General features: G+C 34.4%; 1 pseudogene; it reads left to right on the top strand.

Annotated features, from left to right (window-relative positions):
- The first annotated feature begins 4,086 nt into the window (after nucleotides 1-4,086).
- LOC149374836 (uncharacterized) lies at nucleotides 4,087-4,844 on the top strand (annotated as a pseudogene).
- The last annotated feature ends 20,182 nt before the right edge of the window (nucleotides 4,845-25,026 follow it).

The raw sequence follows: 25,026 nt of genomic DNA, 5'->3' as shown, positions 1-25,026 counted from the left end.
ACGTAAGCCGCTGCTCGCAAAAGTCAAAGCCAACGTGAACAACGACCAAGAAGGATTTAAAAAAAAAAAAAGAGCCAGGCCTTTCTTCCGAGCAACTTGAAACTAGATTGAACGAGGGCAGTGGCTCAATAACTTTAACCTTGAGCTCAAGGTACTAAGGGTCAGTTTCATGTAAGATATCTGGACCGTGGAACCAGATCCGTTTGGCGATGAATTAACTGGGCATAATGCCTCGAGAGGCCAGATCAGCAGGGTTTTGTCTAGATGATGGTGGAGCGTTAAGCCAGTGAAGAACGTTCAGGGAGTCTGTCCACAAGTGGACAAGAGCTCCGTTACAATGGCAAGTATCTGCAAAATGTTTTGACGTTTTTTGCAAGCAGATGAGCAGCGCACAACTCAAGTCGAGGAATGCTCAATACCTTTAGGGGGGCAACTCGGGTCTTGGCTACTTGGAGCGACACGTGTACATCGCTGCTGTTGAGGAGACGGGTGTAAACGACAGCGGCGTAGGCTGACTTAGAGGCGTCGGCAAAGCCACGGATTTCCAGCTGAGCACCAGAAAAATGGTTCCATCGAAGGACTCTCACCTGATCAAGCTCAGGTATCTTATTCAGTCACTTCACCCAGGTTTCAACAACAGGGGCTGGAAGCGGCGTGTCCCACGCTATCTTAAGCAACCACAGTGACTGTAGCAACATTTTGGGAACTATGATAATCAGCGAAAACCAGCTCAAAGGATCGTAGTACCGAGCAGCTTGAGAGAACAAGCTCCGTTTGGTCCAAAACCTGGGGAGTTTATTGATCGTGAATTTGAATGCAAATTCATCGGATTTGGGATTCCAAGACAGTCCAAGGACAGATATAGACTCTCCGTTTGTCTCCAGGATCTTCGGTTGATCAACACGATGAGCTATAGGGATGCTCTCAAGAGCCTGCGGCAAATTAGAAGACCATTTGAGCAGAGGAAATCCACCAATCCGCGTCAGTTTACCGAGCTCCTCATATTTGACCAAGATTTCCTCCACTTAATGACCGCCTGACAAACAATCATCTACGTAGGTTTCCTCGCGTAGGATCTTTGAGGCCCGGGGATGAGATTCAGCATGCTCGAAGGCCAGTTGACGCAAGACGCGAGTTGCCAAGAAAGGGGAACACGCAAGACCATACGTGACTGTCGTCAGAAAGTATGTTTTAAGCTAAGAAGAGGTGTCAGATCTCCAAAGGATTGCCTAAAAGGCTTGGTCGTCTTCGTGGACCGGGATTTGCCAAAACGTCTTCTCCACATCGGCGGTAAAGACGAATCTGTAAAAACGCCAATCGATGATCAACTCGAAAAGATTTAACATGAGATTTGGGCCGGTGTGGAATAAGGAGGTCAAGGAAAATCCATTTCTGCTTTTGGCTGAGCCATTGAAGATGACTCTAAGCTTAGGTGAAGAGTACTTGGTCCTTAAGACCCCATGATGAGGGAGAAAGCACTTTGCCAATCTAAAGTGCAATACCTCATGCATGTGGCCGAGAGCTATATATTCAGACATGAAGGACTTATAAAACTCAAGCAAGCAAGGATCGTTCCCGAATCTTTTCTCCTGTTGACGAAACATGGAGAGCGCAGTTTTGTATGAGCCCTCTCGAAGCGAAAGAGTGTCAACAGTTTTGCCCTTTAACGGAAGTTTGACCAAGAAACGGCCGTCAGGGGATCGAGAGTGCGTGAGATTAAAATGCTCCTCACAACAAAGATCGTCTCCCTTCAGTTCTGGCTTGGAGAGAGGTTCCTCGACCAGCCAAAATCGTTGCATAACTTCATCGAGATGAGGGCCCCTGGAATCGTGCATCACTGCGATTTCTTCAGGCACGGTGATCAAGTGGCTCGCTTTCTTGAAGGAAGGGACACTCTCTAGTATGAAGGAAACAGGTCCTGATAATAACCATCTGATCCGAGAGGCTGAGGCGATGGGTTGATCAAGGGAGCCTCGTCGAATTGAATTTTGAATTATGTAGGCGTGAACAGATTCTCCTAGCAGAACGTCTATTTTATCTAGGGACCGATAATCAGGGTCCGCAAGTTGTATATGATTTTGTGTCTATTCTTATGACTTCATTTTTTATTTTGTTAACTTGTGCATGTGCTTTTTGACGCCCGCTCCTGACCTGCAAGGCCTTGCCTTCGGCTTGGCCAACGCAGGGTCGGCGGGCGTCAACACACACATGCACGGCAGCGCAGCAGCAAGCATAATCGAGCAACGAGCTGTCAGCTCATAAGCTCACACTGGTTACGCATACATCCTTAATACCTATGCATATCAACATATGCTGTATGTACAGATATTACTAATTAAAAACGTACTTTCAGCTAGGGGAGGGAGAAAAGTACTATACGATACTCGGCCGGACAGTTTGAGTCGGTGGCATGCGACTTATGACGGCCTCGGCTTCGCCTCGGCCGTCATAACCTCGCAGCCATAAACTCCAACTTTCTGGCCTAGTGTCGTAATCTACTATTTCATTTACATCGACAGCTCTAAAATCTCTACGGAACACAACTCTTGCACTGGATTTGCCACCTGGTCAGAAAATAAGGACTTTATCTCAGCTTTTAAGCTACCTGACTCCGCTTCAATGTTCTCTGCAGAATGTTTAGCTCTCATCCAAGTCTTCGAGCAAATAATTTCTTCGAACAAAAACCACTTTCAAATTTTTACAGACTCCCTCAGTGTTCTAACTTTCTTAAACAACATATTTGGACTCAAAGCTGAATCTCAACTTATAGTCCAGTTAAAAAAGCTCATATCATCAGTTACTTCTCTTAAGAAAGACTTCAAATTAAACTGGATACCTTCCCACTTGGGAATAGGTACGAGGCAATGATGAAGCTGATCTTTTGGCAAAAAATGCTGCACGTAATGGCACATTTATAAACTTGACAATTCCATTTACTGACCTCATACCTAAAATTCGAAATAATTGCCTGATCGAGAACAATCTGCTTCTATCTAAATCATTTGAACTTAAAGGAAACGAATTCTTTAAATTTTATCACAACCATAAGAAAAAAAAACCTAGGTACTGTGACCTTGGCCTCCCAAGGAAAGCTATTGTAACTTTTAATAGGATAAGAAGTGGACACACGTCACTTAACTGTGATCTCTCTAGATTTCATATTGGTAATGATAATAGATGTGAGTGCAACAAAAGTGATGACAATATTGAACACATCTTCTGGCAATGCGAAATTTTTGAAGAACCAAGAATTTACATGATGAAAGACTTGAGAAAATTTGTAAAATACGGACCTTTTTCCATTATTAACTTACTGTCAAACACAAATCAAAATATTCTTACAATTCTAGCGAACTACATGTACCATATCAAAAAAAATATCTAGTACATGAATCAATTACTTATATTCTATTAACTTTCTCAACTAAATATAGAAAAAAATTAAATAAAATAAGAGTGTAACATAACAAACGCATTTTTAATAATATTTATTGACTTTCATATCCATTGAAAGCGTATTTTAAGTTTGTAACGAATGCTGTATAATTCTTAATTATTTTTGTATGTACATGACTATGTAACTCAAAGTTGGTGCCAATACTTGACCAGCGAATTCTATTTTTCATAATTCAGTTAATCATCAGTTTCTTGTACTATAATAAAGCCATAGTTTTATATGACCTGACTTACCTTTTCGTGACCTGGTACGTACCTCCGTCATCCTCGAGCACCGCGGATTAGCTCATCCGTGATAATCCCGAAATATATACGTTGAACCTGTGCCATGTCAGGGTGCCTGTACATAGGAAACCTGCAATCTGGAGAATTCCAGCCAAAGCTCGTTGGCGATATAATTCAAATTTAAAATCTGTAAAATACTTTATCCACCAACTTAAAGATCAAATGATAATCTAGTAGACATAATTTTTTTTTGTGAAAAAAAGTATTTCATTTAAAAACATGCCAGTTACATCGTCTAACCTCAAACACATCATAATATTTTTACTCAAGAAGAGAAAAAGTATTTGGAATGATAAAGAATTAATAGAGGGTGAATTAAAAAGATCGTATGCAATTTATAGAGCGATGTTGCATAATAAAACAAATAAAAAGAAAATAAAGCGAGTTTGGGTTTCTGAAGTTTATAAAAAATTCAATAGAATAGCTCAAGGAGTTAGCGATAATCACATTGTCACTTTGAGACTGTATGACAGAAAAGGATATTATAATTTCTTTCGGATGACACCAGAAATGTTAGATGATATTTTGTCTTTAGTGGGACCAAAGATATCAAAAAAATTTGCTGTTCGGGCTCCAAAATCAGCCACAATTCGTCTGCAAATCCACTTCACGATATCTAGCAACTGGTGATTGCATCACTTCTCTAGCATTGTTGTTTAGAGTAAGTCCTTCCTCAGTATCAAAATTAAAATTTATTGAAAAAACTTGCAAAGAAATATGGGATTGCTTGACTCCTATTGTTTTCCCATCAAAATTTATTGAAAATGTCTGGGGAAAAATTTCCACAGAGTTTGATTCTGAGTGGAACTTTCCACACTGTATGAGTTGCATAGACAGTAAATTGATAACTCTGGAGGTAATTATACTTTTATATTTGTATTTATTTTTTATACGTAGAAAATTAAACAAAGACTTTGTAGGCTCCTCCCCACAGCAGCTCATATTTTTATGATTACAAGGGTCGCCACAGCATTCATCTCCAGGCTGTAGCTGATGCTCATAAGAAATTCATTGCTGTAGACATTGGGGCTACTGGCAGTCAAAGTGATGGTGGGGTATTTGGTGATAGTCAGTTTGGCAAATTACTGGCACAAAAAAATTGAAGGTCCCATATCCATAGCCACTGCTTCCAGGTGTTAGCAAGTTGCCTTTCATGTTTTTAGTGATGAAGGTTTGGCTTGAGTGAGAATCTCTTGACACCATATCCCAGTAGTTCAAACTTGGACATAGAGAAAAAAGTGGTTAATTATAGGTAATCCAGAGCAAGAAGAATAGTAGAGTGTGATTTTGGAGAAATGAGAAGTACCTGGCGTCTCTTCAGAAAATGTACAGAAATTTCATTGCCTTCATTGCTAGAGTCAGTGAAAGCCTGTGCTTTGCTTGCAAAATTATTTAATCATGTCCAATGAACGATATAATGATATGAATATACCAGCTGATGTTCAAGAGACTTCGGAATTTCAGAGATCAGTTACACATCTGAGTAAAAGAGCAGCATATAAGACAGCAATTAATATAAGAGATCGTTTCGTTAACTATTTCATGAACGAAGGAGCAGTGGCGTTTCAATGGCAGAAAGCTATCAATTGTTATTTTTAGTTCATTAAGAATAGACAAAATAGAGAATATACATCTAAATTTTGTAAATATAAAATAAAAATGTACACAAACAAGATTATATTAAGTGTTTATTTCTTTGTAAGTACTTATTCTTATTGATATCAGGTACGTACTTTTGTACTATATATAATTAGTCAAACACATCAAATCACAGTCAAGTACATTTTCTCATTTTTCACATATCATTTAGTCCCGAGATCTTAGTACTAGCCAATTAATAATTAAAGGTATCTTTTTATTTCATTAAGAAGAAACAGAACTCCAATCTGTACTTCTAACCTAGATCCAACTGGTATAGTACGCATAATCTCGCCAACCTGAAGCAAAAATCCATCAGTACCATCGAGGGGCTTGTTTTCTTTAAGATACGATAAAATTTCCTTGTCAAAGTCACTGATTCTATTTGTTGCAGCATCTGTAATAATATTATAAAAGCAGGTATATTTCAGTTATTAATACAGAGATATCAACCAAAAAATACAAACTCTTCCTTGGCTTTTTAAAATAGAAAGAAGGTATCTCTGGTTCTTCACTACTGGTTTCATCTACTCTCTCTGATAACAGACTAACATTAGCTGAATTTGTTGATATAGACGAAGTGGTACTAAAATTAAATACAAATAAATTAGTATTAAGAATTCTTACATGTCAAGTATTTTGGATGGCAATATAATATTCTGCATACGGTGAAGAATCTGCGACTTCGTTCAAAAACTGCAAATGCTCATAATACGGAAATGACTAGGATGGGTGTTTTTTTTATAAAGAAGCTGATACACTTGGTGTGCAAGCTAGGACTTGCTTTCTAGATTTCATATATTTATTTCTTAAACTCTTCCACCTACCCTTTACCTCTTTAACATCCTTGGTTTGTAATTTATTACAAACAGATAACCAGTTGATATTTTTTTTTAAAGAAGTACGTTCTTTTACGAAGATTTTATGACTCCAGAGTAGCGGTATTTTTTGAACAGCTAAAATCAAAGCCTCGTCACGTGTATCTTGGTTCATACTGTTGTAAGCTTTATTGTTGCTATTAACACCTACGTTGTTAACATCAGTCATCACATCTACGGAATCAAGTGAGAATAACCTGGATTTTAGTGCTGTAATACATAATAAACACTGGTTATATTTTAAATACTAAATAAAGATGTAACTAAATCTAAGCCAAACAATCATCATTTACCTGCTAATAATTAATTGTTGTCATTGCTCACGAGTACATAAGCCGAAGGATCAAACTTATCAAGACATGTGTATTCCCATAAATTAGTGATAAGATCAAGTAATTCATCACAGTACTTGCACGTAAAATGCTGAAAAATAAAAACAAATATCTTGGATTTTATACTTTAACATTCCATTCAGGAAAAGTTTATATTTTTTTTTTTTTCTTTTTTCTTATGTTAGTTAAAAAACTAACCTCAGTACTACCGTTTGACATTTTTACCGATTTATTAAACTTTCATTTGACCCAGTTACAAGTTGACCGACTTATATGTTGTAGTTACCTTACTACACAGTTCTTGCTGGCAGTCTATTAACCCAATTTCTCTGTTTACTGACTAGTCTTTTGTTATACTTACTCAACATTTTTAAAAACTTTTTACCAAAATCAGTTTCTGACATCAAAATACGACTTCAGAGTCTAGTTTCATTGCAAACAAGGTGTCTGTTGTACCGAATGCAAAAAAAACCAGTGGACGGTGGGTGCTTGGAAACCCAAGTATGAAATTATGTGGCAAACAATATAATTTTGAGTGTAACAATACCTTCTATGAAACAATATTGTGTGTGAAGATGGTGTAATTATCGTGGGAATGAGTATATATACCTACGTTGATTGGGTGTGATTTTAACTAATAAATGAATTAATGATTATAAACAATACATTACGGCACAATACAATAAAAATAATATACACGCTGGCCAGTCCAAGACTGTGCACTTTCATCAAAGCTTCCGGTGATTTTAGAACAACATTCTACTGCCTACGCTGATTACGTTTGTAACGTCACGTTTACGTCTACCACGTGCGATCCCACACTTATTTCTCGTCCATTTAATAGGGTAAAGGTACCTATTATGAGCCACCGGCCATATTATGGGCCACCTATACGTTAATCGTCAAAAATAAAGGATTTAAGTCACTTTTATTGTCTTGAAAATCAGTGGACCTGAAAATTCAAGTCTCACACTTTAAAATGACGTATTTACTAATATATTTTTAAAAAAATTTTTATCACAAAAAAAAAGATAAATCTCGTATCTATAAAGTTGGGGCATCTAACAGGCGTTGTAGGACAGTAAGTACATCATAGGCTCTCGACCACGTTTATTAAACTGCAATTTATTAAATAACAAGAAATTTGTAGGTAATGTTATGATAACGTTGCAAGTAGCTTGAAGCTTGTAGATTCACGTGATAATCTTAGTTTTTCAATTAAAAATCCAATTTTTTAAATAAAATAGTGGCCTAACTTATGGACCATATTATTTCTTTTTGTATATATTATGGGCCGGTACTAGCAAGGTGGCCCACACATTTTAACGGCCCATCAAAGCATGTCCATATTTTGGGCCATGGACAATAAGCAACTTTATCATTATTTTAAGCAATTTACCAATAGTATTTTTGTTTTTTAATATTTTGTACACATTTATGAAGCTGAAGAAGACATTTATATACCTCAGAACACGAATAACTTGTTAAAATCAAGAGTTGAAATAAGTTAACCTAAAACGACGATAAAACTGAATCTTTGTTTACCTTCAGTATACTTACATACCAATGCTGATGGGCCAATGTGGTGGTCCATAATATGGACTCATGTAAGATCCTACAAAATACATATTATGGGCAACAAGAATACATAAAAACTTTAAGCCACGTAAAGTAATCCCGTTGGTGAAAATAAATTTAAATATATCTTACCTAAAAGCATTTGTTCATTTAAATATCACAAGGAATAAAAAATAAGTGTGATTTATTTGTGTGTAATAACTTTTAAAAGTGGCCCATAATGTGTACAAAGATTATGGGCCAGAGTGACATAAATAAATTAGAGGCCCATAATACACACAAAAAAGGATGTCAACATTTTCTAAATATTAATCTTTTCAACACTCTTTTTTACAATTATTACTATTGGGACACATTTGATAAGTCTAGCGCTTCAAGAAGGTATCGGAAGTATTAAAAAAAAAACGTATTATTATTTTACAATGACCATGATTCCAAAAAGGTAGTGAGTAAGTGGCTCATAATAGGTACCTTTACCTTACCCAAAATATATTTGTATATTATAGAAAATTGAGAAAAATCATTAGGTAATATAGTTTTTTTCAATAGGGTAGTATTGCATGCCAGTGGGAGGTTGGGTTGCGCGGTCGTATGGGTAACACGTGTGCGGAGGCAGCTCCGCATAAAAGAGTTTGTTCAGCTGTTCAAAGTGGAAGAAAAGTTGAAAAGGAAGTGATAAAAAGATAGTGCGGGAGGTGATCTATTAAGACAGGTGTTATCCTAAGTAAATACGCACGCAAGCCAGGAAAAGAAAGGAAATAAGTTCGGCAGAGCCAGCGACTCAGATAGCAAGAAAAAATGGTGGACAAGCTGGTAGAGAGAGGAGCTGGTAAAGAAGGAAAGGTGATAACGCCAGTGGAGATAGAGAAGAGAGGTAGGGGTCGGCCGAGAAAAGATGCAGCGGAAAAGAAAAAACTTGAGGAAAGGAGCATCATTGAAAACTTTTTGAAGTGCGGAAGTACTAGATTTGAGATCGTGGCGAGTGGAAGGAATAAGGTACAGCACTTACCTGTGAGGAAAGATGGGGACGACGGCGTACAGGTGAAAGGGAGTCAGCAGCTGGAGAACGAGAAAAAAGAAGGCGAGGCAGTCAAAAAGTCAACGACGGGAAGTCTGAAACAGGTATGTAAAGAAGATAGGGTGAAAGAAAAGGCATCATTGGTCAAAGAAAGTGAAGAAAAACAAGAGAAAACGCTGCTGACGGAAGGAGCGGAGAGCTTGATTACCGACAGAAGGGAACAGACGGTACAGAGAATTGGTGAGGAAAGAGGTCAATCGTCGGCAAGGCTGAAAATAGTAGGAGCTGATACAGAGGTAGAGCAGCAGAGGGCAGCAGAGGAGACGGCATCTGGTTCGCAGCAGAAGACGCAGGAGAAAATACAGCATCAAAGGGACACGTCGGAAAAGCAGCGGAGCGACGATGATAAGCGAAGGTATAACAGCGTAGAGGGTGCAGTAGATAAGTTAATAGTGCTGGTTGCGAATTTGGAAGAAAGTTTAGCTTTGGTAATCGGGGAGAAAGACAGTGTGATCGCAGAGGTAAGCAGTGTGAGGGCAGAATTAAAGCGTGAAACTGTAGTGCGTGAGAGGTTGATGTGTGAAGTTGTAGAGTTAACAAAACAAAGGGACAGGGAGAGATGTGCGACGGACAGTTTGAAAAGTGAGCTGAAACAATTAAAAAGGTCGATAGCTTATCATACAGTCAGTGATAAGATTCAGAGGGGGAGAGGGGTAGGCAAGGAGGGAGATGGGCAAAATTCAGAGCAATCAAGTTCGCAGGAGGCAGGTGAGGGGAAGTAGGTAGGTGAAAAAGAGGAATTAACGAAAAGAGACCACTGGCCGAGTAGTCCAGACGCGTTGTCGCATAGCGAGCTGAAGTATGAGTTATTAGAGAGACAGAGGAGGAAAAATAATATAATGATAAGGGGATTTAGAACAGTGGGAAATGGCATAGGGAGCGAAATAATAAGTGTATTACAGAGTTATATGAAGATTGTGGCAGGAATTAAAAAAATCAAGGCGATAGGAGGTGCGTTAGTAGTTAGTTTAGGATCTTTGAGAAATAAAACGCAGATTATGAAAAATAAAAAAAGGCTGAAGGGTATTGACATATGGATAGAGGATGATTACACGGAGAGAGAGAAAGAGGTACAGGGATGGATCGAGGAAGTGGCTAGGTATGAGGGAGAGAGGGGAAGGGAAATTCAGGCGGGGTATTTGAAAATAAAAATTCAAAGAATATGGTACAATTGGGTGAATGAAAAGGGGGGCCTAATAGAGAGTGGGGGAGAAAAAATTCAGACCTTTCGTCAATAGAGAAAAGGGAAAAGAAAAAAGGGACCTTCGAATATTATCCTGGAATATAGCGGGTATGAAGAAAATTATCACAACTAAAAAATACTTGTACAATTTTGATATTATAGCATTACAGGAAACATGGCTAGAAAAAGGTAACGAATCAGGTTGGTTAGGGAGACTAGACAGAAGTTATGAGTGGACAGCGTGTGAAGCTACAAGAGAAAATAAAAAAAGAAGAGCAAAAGGAGGTGTATTAGTAGGTATCAAGAAGTCTATTAAAAAAGTGGAAGTTGGGAAATGGGATTATGGAGTGGTGATTTCAGGTGTAGATTTAAGAAACGATAAAAAACTGTGTATAATTGTTGTGTATAATAATGTAAATATTGATGTAATGATAAGCAAATTGAACGGGATAGTGGAGGAGGGAATTAGAAGGGGTGAGCAAGTGATAATAGCAGGTGATTCAAATGCGCGTATAGGGGAATGGCAAATTAATAGTGAGGGAGAAAGAGAGGAAAGTAGAAAGTCATGTGACAAAGTGACGAATAGGGAAGGGAAAAAGTTATTAAATATGTGTGAGGAGACGGGATTGAGTATAAGAAACGGAGCAACTGAAGGTGATTAGGGAGGAGAGGTAACTTTTATGGGAGATGGTGGAAGTTCAGTGCTTGATCTGGTATTGGAGCTTAAAAGCGAACAAGGCAGTTTGATAAAAGAACTGAAAATAGGTATAAAAATGGAATCGGATCACCTACCAATAGAGATCAAACTTCATGGAGAAGGAGGGAAGGAAAAAGTGGAGACGAAAGAGAAAGGGGAAGAAACAAAAAGATTAAAATGGGATGGTAAGAAAAAGGATCAATATAGAAAAGAAATGGCAAATAGGGGAAAGGACTTAGAAGTTGAGGGCAAAAGTATGCAAGAAGCATGGGAGGCATTGGTTGGTGCAATTTGGGAGGTGGGAGAGAGAGTAGGCATGGTGAAGAAGGGCAGAAGAGAGAACTGTGAATGGTCAGTAGAATGGGATGAGGAGGTAAAGGCTCAGAAAAAAAAGGTTTGGGGGGCTTTAAAGAAGTGGCTGGAAACCAAAGATGAAGGAACAAGGTGGAACTAAAAAGGGAGAGAGGGGCGGTGAGGGAGTTAAGAAAAATAAAGATGGAAGAGGAGAAACAGAGAAAATGGAAATTAGTGGACGAAAGCAGGAAAATGATAGAATTCTGGGAAGCAATAGCTCAGTTCAGACCGAGTGGGAAAAATGAAGGGAGGGGAGGTTTCAAAGGGGAGGAATGGGTTACGCATTTTAAAAAATCTTGGGTGCAGACAAGCTGAGCGATGCAGGGGTGGAGGGGGAGAGGGTGGGGTACTCTTATGAGGAATGAGAGGAACTGAATTCAAAGATATGCGAGCAGGAGGTGAGGAAAGCGTTGGGAAAAATGAAAAACAAAAAAGCGGCGGGGGAGGATGAGATTACGGCGGAATTTTTAAAGGAACTTCCAGAAAACTGGCTGAAGAAATTAACGGGGGTGTTAAATAGAGTATTTGAAGAAGCAAGAATGATCAAGGGATGGGAGATAGCGAGAATTTTCCCGATTTACAAAGTGGGGGACGAAAATGAGGCTAAAAACTATAGAGGGGTATCATTATTAGATATGGGATATAAATTGTTAACTAATATATTAGCAAACAGATTGAGGGGGAGTCTAGAATTAAGGGATATCATTGACGAGAGTCAAGCAGGTTTTAGGGAAGGGAGAAGCACGAGGGATCATATATTTGTGTTGAATAGCATTATCAGTAATGGTTTGAAGGAGGATAAGGGGAAGTTTTTTGTGTGTTTCGTTGACTTCAAAACGGCGTTTGATACAATAGATAGGAGAATATTAATCGAAAAAATGAGGGAATTAGGAATTAAGGGAAAGTTTTTAGAAATGGTAAAAAACATATATAGCAGGACGATAAATGAAATTATTACAAGGGAGGGTACAACTGAAAAATTTGAGACAAAGCAAGGGGTTAGGCAAGGGTGTCTTCTGAGTCCGTTTCTGTTTATTATATATATATTAATGATATGGAGGAAAAATGGAAGGCAAAAAATTAGGGAGGGATAGTTATTGGGGGAAAAAAATCTTTAGCTTGAAATTCGTGGATGATGTGGCTGTGGTGGCCAGCAGCAGGGAGGGTTTACAATGTATGCCGAATGATCTACAAAAATATGAGGAAAAAAATAGGATGGAGGTAAATACGTATAAAACAAAAATAATGATATTTAGAAAAGGGGGTCGGAAAAAAGAAAGCAAAAAATTCACATTTAGAAATGAGGTAATTCAAGTGGTCAACGAGTATAAATATCTTGGGTTCTGGTTTTCGACAAGGAATACATTGAGTGCGCACGTCAACAAAATCACTAATAAGGTTAAGAAAGCGATAAACGCGGTGTGGGGGGTATGGAAAAGAGCAAAATCAGGTAGTTTAAAGGGAAGACTTTATCTATTAGATACAATTATGAAGGCCGGTTGTTTATACAAAGTTGAAATATGGGGGTGGAAAAGGTGGGAGCAGATTGAGAAAGTGCAGGGAAAGTTTGTTAAGATGGCATTGGGGCTAAGTGAAAATACTCCGAAGTATATCTGGAGAAGGGAAGCAAATAGAAAAAGTTTGGAAATTGAAACAAGGAGGAGGGCAGGAGATTATTAGATAAGCATAGCGGAGATGAAAGACAATAGATGGCCAAAAATTTGCTTGAAGGAGGAGATAAGGGGACTTGAGAACGGGAATGCTTCAAGTTGCGGAAGAATGGTAGCGGAAACTTAAGGAAGTAGGTGATGGAGTGGGGCTAATTGGGATGTTTGATACACTGGAGAGGTGGGATTTGATAAAGAGAATGGCAGATGGGCTAAAAGTAAAAGAAGACCAGGAAGTGCAGTTAGATTGGGGAAGGATTAAGAGGTCGGAATACTGTGATTATTATAAACAAATTAAACAAAAATTAGTAACGGAAGATTATTGGGAAAAGAAGGTGTGGGGGGATAAAGTTAAAGAACAATGGACGAGGCTCAGATGCGGGAATGTAGGTAAAGCAGGCAAGAAGGGATTTTCAGATAGCACATGCAGGGGATGCAAGAGAAGGGAGGAAAGTATTCAGCATATCTTTTATTGTCAGATAGTGAGGAAAAAAATTATTGTGGAGTGGCCTGGATCAGTAGAGGAAGTAGGATTAAAAGGTTCGGAGGAGGCAATTAGACAAAGATTGGTCAAACTATTGGAAGGGAATCCGGTTGAGGTAATTTTCAAGTATGTTAAAGAATTCGAGAAAGTGGCCAGATCAAGCGCTGAAGATAAATCGGGGGGGGAGGTAATTATTTTGAATAATTATTTCGAATAAAGGAGAGGACGCGTTTAGGGGTTAGGAATAATTTTAACGAACAATGAGAATTTGGGGAAGCTAGAGGTTAATGTGTTTGTAAAGAAGAGAAATTGATGTACATGAGGGAGATAAAATAATACTAGGTTTAAGAGCGCAAATTGTAAGCGCACGGCATGTCATGTGGGGGAAGAGGTAAGTAAAAAGATGTAAATCTATACATGGAAAATAAATAAATACAATACAATACAATACATGCCAGTGAATCTCTCTTCAAGACATTCATCACACATAGGTTTTTTGACAGATATTATTCAAACGTCAAACGTACATTGAAATACCATAAAAAATACCCACAAACATTGCAGTTCGTTTGACTGTACCATTATTTTATACATAATACATTTAAAAAAATGGATATTTTACACGTAACCATATGAAAAAATTACATCAAATGTCATTTATTTGATTTGTAGGAATCTCCTAATGTTTTGGGTACAAACGATTACTTTTAGAAAAACCTATCAAATTTCCAAATAGACCCACAAATTAAACTTTAAATAAATTTAAAAAGAGGGGATAAGATATGCGTGGAATCATGTATATGAGTACATCCACATAAGATAAAGAATTGCTAGCTTTACTCTACACATTAGCGTTCCTGTCATTTCTCTGAACTTTCCCCCACAAACTATGGGAAGAACGTCCTTAAATCAAAAAACCACTTGAATCACGAATAAAAAATTTCTAAAAGAATTAAATACAATAAAAATTAATTATTGTATTCCTACAGTACAAAAAAATTTTTCATAATTTTTGAAAATTTTTAAAAAATATTAAAGAATTGTATAAAAAATTATTTATTTATTGTAAAAGTAACAAATTGAATGCGAAGGAATAAATGTTTATTAATGAATTGGAAGGGCGATCTGCTAAAATATACTAATGGCCTAGTTTTTAAAAAAAAATTGAAAAAAACTTATTTTATTAAGTAAATTGTTTATCTATTCAATTTATGACTAAACTAAATAAATTAATATACATTAAATAAAAATTTCTGTAAAAACTAATTTACAAACTGTAAGATACGATGAAGTAATTGAACACTCTATATTTGGCCTGCTCATAGTAGAGTAGGTAAGGGCCACGGCCTGAAAGTGACAGGTCGGAAGTTCAAATCTCTTTGGAACCTGTTTTTTTTTTTTTTTTTTTTTTTTTTTTTTTTTTTTTTTTTTTTTTTTTTTTTTTTTTTCTTTTTTTTTTTTTTTTGTAACAGAAAAAGAAACAAAATTTATAAAATTAAAAATGTGTGGCATGGTGATGTGGTGTGGCATCATGTAGTGTAGAGAAAACTGGAAGTACGTCACGAGGGGCGGGACGAAGGGGGAGAATGAAGCAAAATCCACTTCCATCAAACTTTTTTTGAAGGTCAAAATCTGAAATCTTTGATTAACCCCCGCGCATAACGCGCCTACAGAAGTATAACTTCAAAAATGGTATTCGAATTAAAATGTGCAACCCACAGAAGTCGGAATCGTATCTGGGTAGGTTATCCAAATGATATACATTTTTTTTAGAATAAATAATTATTAATTTTAAAGTAAAAAATTGATGTTTGCCGAACAATAATAAACGAATATACGAAACAGTTAACTATTATCTGACAGAGTCACCAAAATGGGTGTTTACAGTCATTATACATTGAACATTGCGCCTCTAGCGCGGTAAAGCCAATTAAGTATCAGATCAGCCGAATATTTGTCATGTCCAAGCGGAAAATTTTTTTGTGAATAAGAAATGAATAAAAAAAAAGTTACTAATAATAATATTTTATGAAGTCCAGATTTTAGACTCTAATAAAGTTCAATGAGTGTTATTATTACGAATTATTTTTTATTATTTTTTTTATTTTGCCATAAATTTAATTATAGAAACATCGAAAAAAGTAGTGACTAGAAACAACTTTTATGATTAATAATCACTATTTGGTACTTAACTTTTAAGATTTATTAAGAACTAATAGCTATTCACAATTATTAATAATAGATCATTTTTATTGTTTTATATTTAATATCAGATGGTAAAGAATAATAAAAAATAACAATCTATACGGGCACGGTTTTATCGTTCGATCTCGTGAACAAAAAAAAAAAAATTAGTAGTAATAAGTATTAAAAAGTTTTAATAATAACCTGTGACAGACGATTGTGAATAATAAGTCTTATTACTTGTCTCAAATCCAGACATTAACAACTGTTATTATTTTTTCATATTTTCTACTAATTTTTAAAAATAATTATTACCAACTCATCAAATAAAATTATTTCCGCTTGGGTGTGAGGTGAATGTGAGATGAATTCTGTGATGGATGTATCAGAGCAGATGAAACTATAGTATTGAGTTTTCTTGTTATATCCAATTCAATGGAAACAAATTCATTTATAATTGAAATATTACAAAATTTTACCCTTAAAACTACAATTCTATTCCATAACAACTCTCACAATTTGGTTCTTACGTTACTTGTTGAACAAACTATCTACCAGAATTAATAAAAATGATTTTGTACACATTACTAGAGGAAAATGTGTTGCAGCCCTAGGAGCACATCGTAAGTTTTGAAAAGCAGATTTGTGCACTTTTTACGCAATTTTTAAGTAATTGTGCAAAAATTGTGTAGGAAGTGCACGGGTGTGCTTCTCAAAACTTACGATGTGCTACCAACGTGCCTCTTACGTACTATTACTATCACCTCTGGCTCTGGTAATAGCACTGGCGCTAAAGGAAACAGGGCATTTTCCTAGTAATAGTAAATTACGCACCTAGTGAGTGAGGTTAAGAATGTCTCAGATTTCACGTAAATAAAAGCCCGAGGAAAAGCCAAGGGCGGATAACGTGAGATCTAGGACATTTCTTAACCTCCGAACGTGGTGCGTATACTATTTTACGTGTCCTGGTGTCCGAGACGTCAATATTTCCGCTGCGCGGACGGGAATGTTCACTTTCCAAGCACCAGGCACGTAAAATGCTTTGCCTACTTTGTTTGATTTTGTGCTACACGCATTATTGATTTAAATTAAAAATATGACTTCACTTTTTTACAGCTTTGTATGATGATTACTTGAGAAATTCTCCTTATTATCCAGCTATCACTCCGAGAAAAAAAATACGGTACATGGTTAACTCAACCGAAGCTATAAGCATAGCTTAATAAGAGATTGAAAAAAAAACCGATAAAGAAAAAGAAGGATCTAGGGCCATGCAAAATAATTAATAGTTATCGGTTGAACAATAGTATTATTTATAAATAATCCATACAAAAATATAATAGGATCATAAAGCATGTGATGATGTGTGAAATGTAATTACTATTCAAGTATACTATTGACCTCGCTATTGACTATACTGTAATAACTTAAACATTTATGATGAACAAAAAATTAGATTAAGGCTATTGACCTTGTGATACTAAAGAAACCATTGTTTACGAAAATAAGTTAAGATCACTTGATGAATAAAGAATAATGTCAGTATATTGGATGAAAATTGAAAATAAATATATTCTTATTCCAGTAAACAACACTTATTTTTATATCTACAAAACTAAAAATTGAATAAACTTTATTACAAGTTATTTGATGCTGCATTACAAACAATTTCTTTGATATTTTTAGCCTCATTTCACTTGAGATACCACCTGATTTCTCAGCTGAGATCACACCTGAGATTTTGGCATGAGAAATCACCTGACATCTCACTTGAGAAACCAGCTGATAACTCAGGTGAGATTTATAAGCAGGGATAATTTACAATAGTATATTATGAACTTCAGTAACATTTAGAATCAATTTATGGCGAATTATTTGACCATGAAACTCTGCTATTTTAACGTTTATGTTTTAAGTGGAGTAATCATTGGAAATTTTCTTCGTGAAAGGCTTGAGTTGGTGTAGGATACGTGGTAACAGAGTAGGATGATAATCGAGATGATAATTTATTGTGTAGGAGGCATCAAAGTAATATGCTAGTTTATCCTAAAAAATATTAATTTTCAATATTCATATAATATTATCATAGTCTCATAGATACAATAGAAAATACGTTCAACATGCTATTTGGCACAGCTATTTTCTTTATGTTATTGTTTCTCAGCATAATACCAACCCTCGTAAGTGTTTAAAGCTTTTTAAACTTTATTATCAAACGAAATTCATACTAATTTGTACAAACAGTAAGTTTAAAAATGTTATAGATAATTGAAACCAACAACTTTTTCGAATCGATTAGAGGAAACATATTTTTAGTGGCAACATTAGGAACTGTATTTGTGTTAAATTGGCTAGGACAACTACTTGAAAACGAGAACGATGATTTGTTTCTGACAACGTAAATATATTAGATCTATCATAAAAATATCAACGTTTTACAATTTTTTTACAATATTGTATGAAATCGTATATTTTTATAGTTACATGTGCGACTGGTATCTGTTGTCGGAGAACTCTAAAACTTTGCTAAAAATATTAAGATTTCGATGTATGTTCCCTTGTACTTTTACTGCAGGGAAACTTTGCGCTTTAAACTATAGAACTTTTGGGATGGTAAGTATGAATTTAATATGCATATACATACTTTTATGGTAATCCTAATATAAGAACATTAAATATCAATAAATGAAACTTTTATTTTTAGATTTTGAAGTCAGCCTTGTCTTATATTACTTTTCTACATTCTGTTAGACAATAATTTATCATGATGGTTAGACAGCCAATACTTTTCCGTAGCATAATGTAATCCAACAGCTCTTCAAGGTCCGTAGTATTTTACTCTCATCTGTGATTGTCAGGAATTGGGTTCCTACGAAATATAGAGAGAAGATAAATTTTATCACATCACTGTCTTTATTTATATAATGAACAGTACAAGCTTTAATAGTAAAACTATTATGATATCCGCGGATAATAATACAATGCTGAAAGAACTGTATTATTCAGACTAAGAGATAAATTTAAAAACTATGTTTTATTTCGTGATGTTTTAAATAAATTGAACGTAAAAATAAGCTCTTTAAATTTTAACTAAGAACTTATCCCAAAAAATTCTCAATACTTAGCTGAAATTTAATTGAACTTTCTGTATATCTTATACGTTCTTTTACGAGTGTAGTTACAATGTCACACTTGTTTTTCTTTATACATGTTTTTTGAATACCTAGATTATATCATGCATTACTGTACCCAATTCATGGTTTAAAAATTAACCTACAGTTTTAGAAAATACTCGTGTATTTACTCTCATTTTTTGCTGTCGTATATTTCAGATATAATTAAAGTGTAATAAATGTTTCCCAAATGTTAATTGCCGTTTTTATTGTGATCCTGTATTTATATGGTAGTAGACTTCTTGATTATGTACTTATAAAATAAATAGATAGATTTATGTATTGTCAAGTAAGCATAATATTTAAAAAACTATTATAACTTTATTTAAAAATTTTATTTTTGAATACAAGATTTTTAGAAATGCGATGCAATTCAATAGAGTGATGTGTTATGATTTTTTTTATAAATATTTCAAAAGTACTAGTTTTATTTTTAATCTTAACGTACGTAAAATTGATTTTTTGTGTCAAGTATCTACGATGATGATAAAAAACAAATATTCTATACTAACTACTACTAAGTGAAATTGTCTAAATAGCAATGTTTATTGTATAAAAACAGTAATTGTCTAAATAACAATGTTAATAGTGACTTGATAACTGAACAATTAAATGAAAAAGCACTGTTTTTGAGCATGTTTTTATGTACCTATAACTTGAAAACGAAGCCTGTAAAAAGGAAGTACTACATCTAACCTTTTTCCTTACCATAGGCGCAAAAGTAACTTTTGCGCCCTTTAAAAAGAAAACGACGTTAGTACCTTTGGCACGAACATAATAGTACCCTACCCCTCAGGCGAGATTTTTTTACTTTGTGCCCATGGTGCAAGAACTAATAAAATTTTTTACTTGTCAAAGTGATCACGTATCCTGCCATTCTTATAACTCGGGGGCTTGGTAACGCACGCTAACGAGTTCAAGACCCGCTCGTTTTTCACTCAGCTCGTATCTCTGGGAAACGAATTTCTTATGTGTGTATTTCTAGCCGTAGTTTGATGTTTCAGGAGCCATATAAAATAAGATGTCTTTATTGAAATCAAAGTGACTGACTTAAAATGAATCTGAGTCAGTTTTTATAAGCGATCGTGTACAATTCTTGTATGAACGCTACTTACAGAAGGTTTTTTCCAACAGTCAATTGCTCATATATAAAATTGCTTCTAAACTTAAAAGAAGGCTAGATAATATAAGCCTCGTAAAATGTAAAAGACTTATCACTAAAAAACTAAAAGACTTTGATATAGAGACGTTAAATCTATTCTCCAGTCATAATGAACCTAATCTTTCAAGTAGACTACAAGACTTTTATAAGCAGCTTGGAAGTTAACACTAAATTCTTCAATGACCACAAAAGCAAATATTCAACTGAACTCAATGTATTATTAAGGGGGCTCCTATGACTACTGCTGAGGTCAAAGACAAACAAAAAATAAAGATTCGTTTTTCAATAAACAAATGTGTCTGAAAATCATTATGAAATTTTTAATAACGTATGAAATGGGAAAAATGATATTTATGTGTGTAGTTTAACTTTGTACGAAAAATTAATTATTGTTTTGACCAGCCTAGTGCATACGAGGATACACCACCAGACCAGACCACCTGTGTTCTCTATTGAAAATAACCACGTGGTTTTACCACGTGGTAAACCACATAGTTTTACCACGTGGTTTACCTCGTAGTTTTTGTCTCAAAATGCCACATGGTTTCTAAAACCAGGTGGTTTTGTAATACCACGTAATTTTTTCACCAAGAAGCTTAATAGTTTTCACATTACCTTCTTCTTCCTAGTTCTATTGATAAATTTTTTTCTTGTCTTGTTATATACTATCGTAATAAATACTTTCACGAACAATTTTCTGAGCGATTTCTGTTCCTCTATTAAAAAAAATCACGTGGTTTCACCACGTGGTAAAACCATGTGGTAAGCCACGTGGTCTTTAATCATAAATCACGTGGTTTTGTTTCAAATTAACACAGGGTTCTGAAAATCACGTGGTTTTACTAAACCTATGGGGTTTTTAAAAACCATGTGGTATTTTTAGACAAAACCACGTGGTTTATGATATAAAACTACGTGGTTTACCACATGGTTTTTCTAAGTGGTATAACCACGTGTTCTTTTTCTATAGAATCTTTAACTTAAGATTCCACTCAAGAGGCATCAAGGAATGCTATTAGTCTAGATAATGACTTTTATATTTTTTCTGTACATTAATTGACTAAATAACTTACTAACGTACTAGAAAGCTACGTATACTTTCTTATTATAGACTCTGATTATTGCGCAAGGATACGTTTTTTTAATCTACGTAATAGAAATATCAAGCGATTGTTTACGAAATGTTTGAGTACAAACTCTTCAACTTTTTTAATATCCGTCATTGTGTTATCCACTGGAGGGTCTCTTTAGTTATACAACTTGATTTTATGGATCCTGTTCTCGCAATTTTATAATAGATGCTAAGGCACAAGAGTCTACACGACTATTGAGACATACTATTAACGTATGATTTATACTTCAATACGTATGTATAATAAAGGATAGAAAGAATAGTATACAGTAAAAAATTCTGGATGGAAAAAAACATCAAAAGTACTATTTATTACATAAAACATAATTATGTCTTATCAATTACATTTTACAACATTTGTACCTTGGAGATCATGATAATTATTATTTTAACAGTAATAATAAACACTAATAAATAATAATAATGTCTTAAGTGAGAGAGTAAACTTTTCAACTAACGTATGCCCAGGAAAAAATAATTCATAAGAACTTATATAAGATCTTAGGTAAGATCTTATGTCAATTCTTACATACAAACTTATATAAGCTTTTCTTTGTTATTAATAAAATGCAAAACAAATAAACACTTGGAAGAAACTAATGCCTTTTTACCAAAATCTCCAAAAGCAGAAGAAAAAGCCAGTTTATTAAAAGAATAACTGACTTAGACTGCCAAAAAAAAAAATACAATTTAGTACATTTAATTAGTTAAAGCACCCTCCACTGTCATATGATATAGGAGTAGAGATCAGTGATCCGTTGGGGGTGAGGCGGGAAAATGACATATACGAAAGTATTTAACATTTTCCATGATAAAACTCTATATGTAGAGCTCCTTTTGATGCATACGTCCAATAGGGGTAAGTGTACCTATCTCCGTGGCACCTACTGAAAATTCCAACTTAAATGCACCATAAAAAATGGTATACTAAGATTTTTTGGAATATTTTTTTTTTAAATCTTACATAATCTTTTACGGAATATTTAAAAAAATTTTATGAAGCTAAAACTGCAGTAGAATATTTTTAAAACGAATAAACACGGTATGCTGGTATTACCGTGGTTGTGTACCTATTACCTTGTACGTATTACCGCGGATGTCCCAATCATCATGTCCGTATTACCGTGGGTGAAGAAAGTTGTATTTGCGGAATATAAAAAAAAATGCAAACTTCACCTACATTTTCTACATGACTTATTTATTGTTTTAAAAAAATATTACTGTTTTTTGTACTTGCTTATTCATTTAGTAGGAATCTTTTACATTTTTTAACACTCAGCAATAGATTTTCCAGAATAGATACTTAAAGCTAATTTTAATGTCTCTGGAGAGTAACACTTTTTGTTTTTCTTTATTTTGATCGATTTCTTGCCTTTCTTCGTTTTTTCAGTTTTCTTCATGTTGGTTACGTTGGATCGACGTGCTTATCTACTAATTGATTACGCGTTAACTGTCGTGCGTTCTGTAAGTATGGGGTTATGTTTACGTACGCTCACCGCGGAAATACGTACACAATCAGTTAATGAGCGCGATGTACCGAATACTGTGGAAAATAATTATTTACTCAAAATAGACACAAATATTTCTGTTTGAATTGCATCTACATTAAAGTCATTTTTGATTATTAAAATTGAAAAATTATTTTATATGAAACATTTCTTATTTTAAGCAAGTAATCATCAGTTTTTTAAAATCCACGGTAATAGGGCAGATCATGGAGATAGGTACACTTACCCCTAGTTGCATTAGCCCAGTATAAACAGCAAGGTTGGGTATAATAGGAAAAAAGGAAAGGATTTGAACACGTTTCGTCCTATGCATCAAAACGAGCTCTGCATATAGAGTTTTATTGTGGAAAATGTTAAATACTTTCGTATACGTCATTTTCCCGGCTCACCCCCAGCAGATCACTTATCTCTACTCTTATATAATATATAATTTAGTGATTGTAATAGTAATTGATTGCTACAATTTGTTCAATCATTCTTAATTTGTTCATATCTGTATATTTATCTTTTACAGCTTGAAGAACAAGAAGTGTTTTGTATAAATGATCATAATTTTGGAGATTATTATATTCAATACTAATCATTTATTAAAGATTAGAATAATATTGTCTTATATAATATATTGTAAACAAAATGTAGATATTTGGTACGATTTCCGTACATTTCTTTGCTGTTTATGCTCGAAATTTATAGTACTATGATTATTTTTTAAAAAGTATTATTATATTTTTCTTGATGTGTACTCCGTTAAAAATTTTTCGGCAAAACTTTATAAAATGTCATTAATTTGTATTATTGTATCATTAAACTTTTTATTAATTCTGTAAATTAAGTATACCTATATATCGTAAGAGTTTATAAAATTTAATAAAATTCTTAGTAAATTTAATAACTTTTTCAACAGCGTACCTTTAATTCGTATTGCAGTATAAGTATTTATATCAATAATATACGTTTCATTTGGTGCATCTTAATATTATTGTTCTCCTGTAAGCACCACGTTTACAATACCTTTTCTAGATTATTTATTCATTTAATTATATACTTAAGGGACCGTAGGTGGACCTTATTACAGATCAAATAACAAAAGTTTGTTGCCAAGCACAGCACGTACAACAGTGTCCTACAATGAAGATGCATGCTTCAGTTAATTGTAGATAAACTATGTATATATAATATGTATAGTATAAATAAAGATGTATATATAATAGTCAGTAACAATCATAACGTAAGTAAATGTTTAGAAGTGTATAAATAATTTATAGTTAAAAGCTCTGTGAAAATTATAAAATCAGTTGACTATCAATTATATAATGTAGTTTTAGTCCTATTTTTTGGTTTATTTTGCTTTCCCTTCAAGATACGACGTGATTATTTTTAAACTAAGTTTTGAAAAGTGTAAAAATTTTAAGCGATTCGTACATGAATGTTTCAAACATCTTTGACTAAAATTTGTCATTGTTTTACTATTGCATCTTATGACTTCAGCGTCTTAGTACACACATCTCTAATAGTTAATAATTAAGCATTAGCGTTGTTCGCATATGAGGCAAACTTTTTTCAAAGTATAATATCCTACTTACAAAAATCACGTGAATTGTCACGTAAGAAATCACGTGATTTATACTGTGATTAATCACACAATGCATCACATGATATTTTCGAGCAAAATGTCACGCTACACATCATGAAAAAGTCACGTGATAAAACACGTCATTTTCGTTAAATTTACGTAATAAAAAATATTATTTTGTAATAAGTACTACAATTATCAAAATTATGATAATGATAAAGATAGAGATGATTACACTAGTGGTTATAGTTTTTATAAGGATTGTTATGATAATAATGAAAATTGAGTGATGTTTATGGTCGTGACGATTACAGTAACGAGTATGATAATTAAGATGACTATAATAACAATTAAGATGGTAGTGATTACGATCAGGATGAATTATTTAGGCTATTGATATGATTATGATAATAATTAAGAAAACAAATGCAATGACTGTCATATTAATAACGATAATAATTGTTCTGATAAAGATGATGTTAACTATGACGATAATTACGTCCAATAAAAAAAAACATATGGATTGATATGGATTTTTAGTATCGGGTGATGATTATCATGGCAATGAGAACAATAATACTATTGATAATTTCTATAATTATAATTACAATCATTGCAAGTATAAACATTATCATAGTCATTGTACGCCCGCGCGTGTATGTGT

Source organism: Copidosoma floridanum, unplaced genomic scaffold (assembly GCF_036245765.1).
Source record: "Copidosoma floridanum isolate Cflo_tuat_1 unplaced genomic scaffold, Cflo_Japanese_pri ptg000013l, whole genome shotgun sequence".
Taxonomy (NCBI): domain Eukaryota; kingdom Metazoa; phylum Arthropoda; class Insecta; order Hymenoptera; family Encyrtidae; genus Copidosoma; species Copidosoma floridanum.
The sequence above is the reverse complement of the archived record's forward strand: the minus strand, read 5'-3'. Positions and strand labels throughout refer to the sequence as shown.